Genomic DNA, 6,586 nt, shown 5'->3' with positions numbered 1-6,586 from the left:
TAAAATATATTCTTCATTTTTTGGAGAAAGGGGGCCGGGACGGGGATGGGTATAGAGGATATTTCGACTAGTGTAGCTGAAATTACGTTGGATACTTCCCTTTATCAACGCAGAAACCGTCGAACTTTTCTGAGTGTTAAGTCGTGTTCGGTTGATAGCCGACGGAAATAATCAAAGAATTGTACCTGCAAGATGAATTGTAATTTGAGCACGAAAGTTGATTAAGGCATACTAACAACGATTAAAAAAAAATAGCACTCGTGCTCGTGAAATAATGGAGACATAGGAATCCTACTGTGAATTTGAGATACGATAAGATGAGGAGACTGTGGAGGAGTCATTTTGCTCTAAAACCGATGTTGACAGTGAAGGGAGGAAGATGACATGAAATAGAAAAACAAAATTTAAGTGGATACTTATTTTGGTGTAGTTGGATGGTTTAAAAGAATCTCTTAGGCATATTCCAATTTGTCATGGTATTTGTTTATTTCATATGATTTGGAAATTGCTGAGTGCAGCACGTCGATAAATGAGCTTGGAAATGGTCTTTGTTTTTATAAGAATCTCTGAGGTATATTCGTATTAGTTAGTTGATAATATATTTGCCGTATGATTACATATCTTTAGATCTATAAAGTACGGGTTTCTCTCAGATCTAGCAAGATCATCGTGTAAGCTATGATACGTTATAGAAGAAAATGATTGGATTGATCATGGGCCCAATTTAACATTCAAACCCTCATGCATTGTATGGAAACATGGACCGCTATACTCGATAGTATTAAAGGAGATAAGCAAGTTAAAATATTTCCTTTTGTATTGTGTAGTGTTACTATGTGCTAAACATGTGGCTGAGGTTTTACTTTTTAGGGACAAAACTATACAGCGCATCAAGATTCATCTGTCTTTCAATTTGTATTTAATTCTGTTGGATTCGTAGTTGTGGAATTATTTTGCTTCATGTTCATCTAGTTGTGTATCAGTAGTAATGAATGTGCAGATAGTATTAAAGACTTAATTAGATTGAAGTTCATTTTGGCTAAAATGTACCAATACGGCATGTGTTAATTGCCAGCTGCTGTTGTTTTTTAGTGCCAAGACCCAATAGAGAATTGAATTAGTGAAGGAGAGGAGCAGTGAAGATGGAGTGTTTACCTCAGAGACTGAATTTAGCGGGAGACAATGGAAGAGGTGTCAACTGGGCCGTGCTGCTGCCCGTGTCAGGCCTACATGCTATTGTTGGGTTGTGTGCCCATATAGTATAGTTTTGGTGATGTAAAAAATAACAATATTTTTATTGAATAAAATTATGTTTAATTTATTTTTTGCATTTATTTATTATTGAGCATACGAAGTTAAAGTGCCTATGATCACTTGTGATAATATGAGTTGAGTACTTGCGTTGAGAAGTACAGTGTGACACAATTTATATTTTGATCATAAATAATTTGTTCACAATCTACGTATAAGGGTTGGCACCTTATATTGGAAGGTTGTAGTGTTGACCAATTCACTATTCGGGTTTGTGATTTGTCCTTATCACAGAAATAGTAAAAGGTGACACTAGTACACTTGGAATGTATTGAACGGACCACGTGTTGAATTTAATTCTATAGCATGACCGTGCGGAGAATTAAATTTCACTAGACCGCTGTGTATTTCATCTAAATCCCTTGACAGGATTATGTATATCTTTTCGTAATTTTAATTGTTCTTTGATTCATCAATGGGTGAGATCAATTTGATTGGTCAAATATCTCGATGAGTTGGGAACTTGAGAATAAGCGGAGTAGAGAACATGAATTCGTGTCGAGAACCGTTGCCCAGATGGGTAGAGTGACTACTTAAGTATTTTCTGTTGAACGGTTAAAATCTGAGCTCAGTGTTTAGCAACGGCTAAACTTCGACATCTGTGATTAGTTCACATGAACGTTGAAGAAAATGAAATTTAAGTTAGTGAGAATAATTAGAGGGGCAAAACGGTCATTTATGCTCGTACCTAACTATCGGATCTCGAACGGGGATAAAATACATATACAGCAGGTTAGAGGAAAGTATTACAGATTTAATGGCTTCCGTGATCTTATATATTCCAAGAATTCAGTCTTTTGCCTTTAGTGGAAAAAGCAAAGATTAATAATTAGATTGGGTGGTCTAGGGTCGACTAGACATGATCTAATTATTGGAGCTTGGATAATATATGTCCGATCAGGTCCCTGTGGTAGCTCCATAAAGTATTGGAACTTAATTACGGTAATTATAATAGTTTTGAGCTTAATTATAATTACAATAAAGTTTTGTACTTAATTGTAATTACTATGAAAGTTATAAACTTAATTGTAATTGTAATTGAAGTTCTAGGACTACACATATAATTAATGTAAACTAATTGGAATTGGACTTAAATTAGAACTCCTCTTGAGTTTTAATTAGGAATCCTATTTGAATGTGGAATTATAATTGTACCAGGATTGTATCATCTTTTTCTCTATAAATAGAGACTAGATGAATAAAAAAAGACTACAACAATTATAATTCCATAGAATTCAAATTTAGAGAGAGAAATATTTTATTTCTTGATTTCCAATTTCAAGAATTAGTTTCTTGATTAATTAAAAGAAGGTGCCCACATGCCGGTTTAGTTTTTTCGTTGGAGAATACCATAGAAGGCTTGAAGGTTTGAAGCACCAAGATTCTTGCAATTGAAAGAGACGGAAGTTCGTGGTTCAGAATCAATTCAAAGGTGGATCATCGAATTTGGGTAAAATATTCAAATCCTTTAATTCTTGTTATAACATACACGTGAACATCTAAACGATCTTGTTTTTGAATTAAAGAAATTTTAATTTCTGATTAATTCTGCTTCCGCATTCCAACAGCTATCACCCTTTATCTGCTTAGGTTTCCTTTATTCTTTGATGCCAGCCTGTCAGGCCGCGGATCCACACAGCCAGGCACTGTCATGGCCAGTGCCTGGGCCAGCTTTTGCCATGCTGCTCTGCTTGGGCCATTGTTGGAACACAAGATCGAGTGTTTGAATTGAGAGACAAGACGACGGACATAGGAAAGTCTTTTGTTGCCCTTCACGATTCATGGGGTCGCATTCTTCTGGAAAAGCTAAGAAGCCGATTTCTCGAGATCAGTCTTTTTTTTTATCGATAAAAGTGTATATATTGATCAAAACCATGTACAAGTACACCAGGTATACCCGGACAAATCATCCAAAATAGATATACAAATACATTTGGGCATTCTCGGGCAAAAGAAAATGAAAATGACCTACAGATCGTACGCAAGAGACTCAAATTGAATCAAAACATTCGAATACAAAGAAAACATAACTTTGTATATATGTGTTTTGATCCGTCGAACAAGACAATCAACACTGGGATTGAGGTTCTCAAAAATCAACCTATTTCTACCCATCCAAATGTGATAGAGGGTAGTCAAAAGTGCAATACATTTCACCTTACTGTGTCAAGTAGTCTCCCGAGCCTCTTTTTAATCCTTTTCAGCGCACTCTAAAGTGTAGACATAGATCGTCGAAGACTCACCCAAATGCGAATTTTATCCCAAACAGCCTTGCTAAAGGAGCATGCAAAGAATATGTGCGAAGAGGACTCATTCGCAAGTGAACACAAGCTACACCTTTGGTCAATCTGTAGAAAGTGTAGTCTATCTTTTGTCAATAGCTTGTTGTTGATAGCTAACCATGTAATAAATGCATGCTTTGGTGTGACAAATGAGTTCCAAATTGTATTAGCCCTGATAACCTTTACTCCCTTCGGCCTAAAATATTCATATGCTTGGGAGACATTGAATCTACCATTAGTAGCTCAGCTGGATAGCAAGCTTGCAGCCAATAATTCAGCATTTCCAGCCAAAAATACATCATTTCCTGCAGCATAGTCAATGTTTCCAGAACCAATATGAGCATTCCCAGCACGAGAATTTTCATTCCCAACGAAATATTAATTTCAGCATGTCCAGCAGGATATACAGCGTTAACAGCAGGAAAAACAGGCACAAATAACATTATTTCCAGCACATAAAGAGGCAATTCCAGCACCAAAATTATCATTTCCAGCACTGGAGTAAACATTTTCAGCAACATAAGCAGCATTTCCAGTGCATGTGATTGAGTCCCTAATCTGCACCAGCTTCTTGATAAGAGGGGAATCATCTTTCCTCACCGAATATGCCCATATGTTACTCCCGCGAAGTTACACCTGATTTACCCATTTAATCCACAGGGTGTCCTTTTTACAATGGATGTTCCAAAGTGTTTTGGAAATCCATGCTGAATTCCATGCTTTAATATCCCTCAGACCAAGAACACCTTCACCTTTCGATAAGCAAATATTTCTCCAGGTAACTAAAGGTTTTTTGGAACCCCAAAGAAAATTCTGACACAGGGATATAATTTTAGAAGCAACGGTAGATGGAATGGGGAAGATGGAAAGCCAAAAGCATTCAACTCCTTGAATCACGGCTTTAACAAGCTCCAATTTCCCCGCATAAGAAAGTGATACCCTAGACCAAGCACCTATATGAGCTGTAATTTTGTCAAGAAATGTATCATATGTGCTGATTTTAAGCCTTTCCGTCGCAAGAGGGATACCCAAATAGCGAAAAGGCATAGATCCTTTCGGGATCTTAACAATACCATGAATCATCTCCATGTCTTCCGCATGAACCCCCACTATATACAAGTTGGACTCGTCAATATTCATTCGAAGCCCCAACATATTACCAAAATTAGTAAGACAATCCATCAAAATAGAAACCGTAGTATCACCCTTAGCAAAGAGCATCAAGTCATCCGCAAAAGCTAAGTGTGTGATCTTAAGGAGAGCACATTTTGGATGGAAATTAAACTCATTATTCTCGGTAGCACCCTTTACCATTCTAGAAAAATATTCTAGGCACAATACAAAAAGAAAAGGGTATAAAGGATCACCTTGACGAAGTCCTTTTCTTCCTTTAAAGAGACCATGAAGGCCACCATTTAAAGAGATAAAGTATGCAGGTGTTGACAGACATTCCATAATCCAATCCATGAATTTAGTAGGGAAATTCAATCCCCCAAGCATATTTTTAAGAAAATCCCAACTAACCGAGTCATATGCCTTCTTCAAATCAATTTTAAGGAGACATCTTGGTGTAACTCTCTTGCGATTGTATTGCCTCAAAAGCTCTTGAGCAAGTTGAATGTTTTCCACCATACTTCTCCCTTTGACAAAAGCGACCCATGCATGATCAATAATAGATCCAAGCGTAGACCCCAAAGCAAGTATGTTAGAGATAACTTTGTAGATAACATTGCAACAAGCAATCGGTCTATAGTCACCCACCAAAGAAGCATGGTTCGCCTTAGGAATCAGAGCAATAACAGTGTGATTCATTTGCTTAAGAAGAGATCCAGAAGCAAAAAATTCCAGAATAACATCACTAAAATCATCACCAACAATATCCCAAGATTCTTTGAAAAAACATGAACTATATCCATCCGGGCCGGGGGACTTTTCATCTCCAATGCTAAAAAGAGCATCTTTAATTTCTAGTCTTGAAACATTCCTAATGAGTGAAGTGGAATGCTCGGAAGGGAAGGTGGCCCTGAAATCCAAAATTCCAGCCCGAAAAGGCTGGCAAATGCTATCTTTTTCCAGCAAGTCAGCAAACACATGAATGAATTCATCAGCGACCTCCTTTTGTGACGAAGTATATGATCCATCCCTTTTAAGAACAGCTGCTATGAAGTTTCTCTTAGTGTTTCTCTTAACAATGGAGTGAAAAAACTTGGTGCATTTATCACTATATTTCAAGTAAGTATACTTAGCTTGTTGGAAGTAGAAACTTCGCTCTGCCTCACTAAGATTCATAGTTTCTTTCCTCAATCTAGGAACCTCCGTCTGTAAATGTGAGTTCAAGGGATCATCGTGTAGAATCAACTGTGAATCAGCCAAAACTTCCTGGCAACCTCAGCTCTAGTAGAAATCTGTCCAAAGTGTTTATCATTACGCTCCTTAAGCACACCTTTAAGACGTTGAAGTTTTTTACAAAGAGAGAATTGCTTAGTACCCCGGATGTATAGATTCCAAGCACTAAGCACCAGTTGATGGAAGTTCTCATGCTTAGTCCATTGCTCTGTCAAGTTTAGACCAAACCGAATTATTGGTCCAAGTAAAGAACCATCCAATTGATCTTAAATCCGTAAGGCCCACTTCATGGCAACAATTGGCAAAATTCCGAATCTCACACAGAGTGACAACCAGGCCACTACTTTTCTCATCAAAATGAAGAACATTATTGAAGTCTCCCAAAATTAACCAAGGTAAAGAACAATCCACCCCAAATTTCACAAGATTTTCCCATAATGGTCTACAACTTACAATCATATGAAGACTATAGACAAAGCTAATACAAAATATTTGTGATGTTATCTTGAAAGTAATGGAGCAATGGATGACTTGAGATGTAGTCTCCAACACTTCCAAGTTAACCTTGGAAGTGTTCCATAGAACCAAGATACGCCCAGCACGGTGGAGAGGGAAGTTGTTAATCTGCAAAAAATTCCTGACTTATT

This window comes from Olea europaea, unplaced genomic scaffold, assembly GCF_002742605.1.
Source record: "Olea europaea var. sylvestris unplaced genomic scaffold, O_europaea_v1 scaffold1899, whole genome shotgun sequence".
Classification (NCBI taxonomy): domain Eukaryota; kingdom Viridiplantae; phylum Streptophyta; class Magnoliopsida; order Lamiales; family Oleaceae; genus Olea; species Olea europaea.
The sequence above is the reverse complement of the archived record's forward strand: the minus strand, read 5'-3'. Positions refer to the sequence as shown.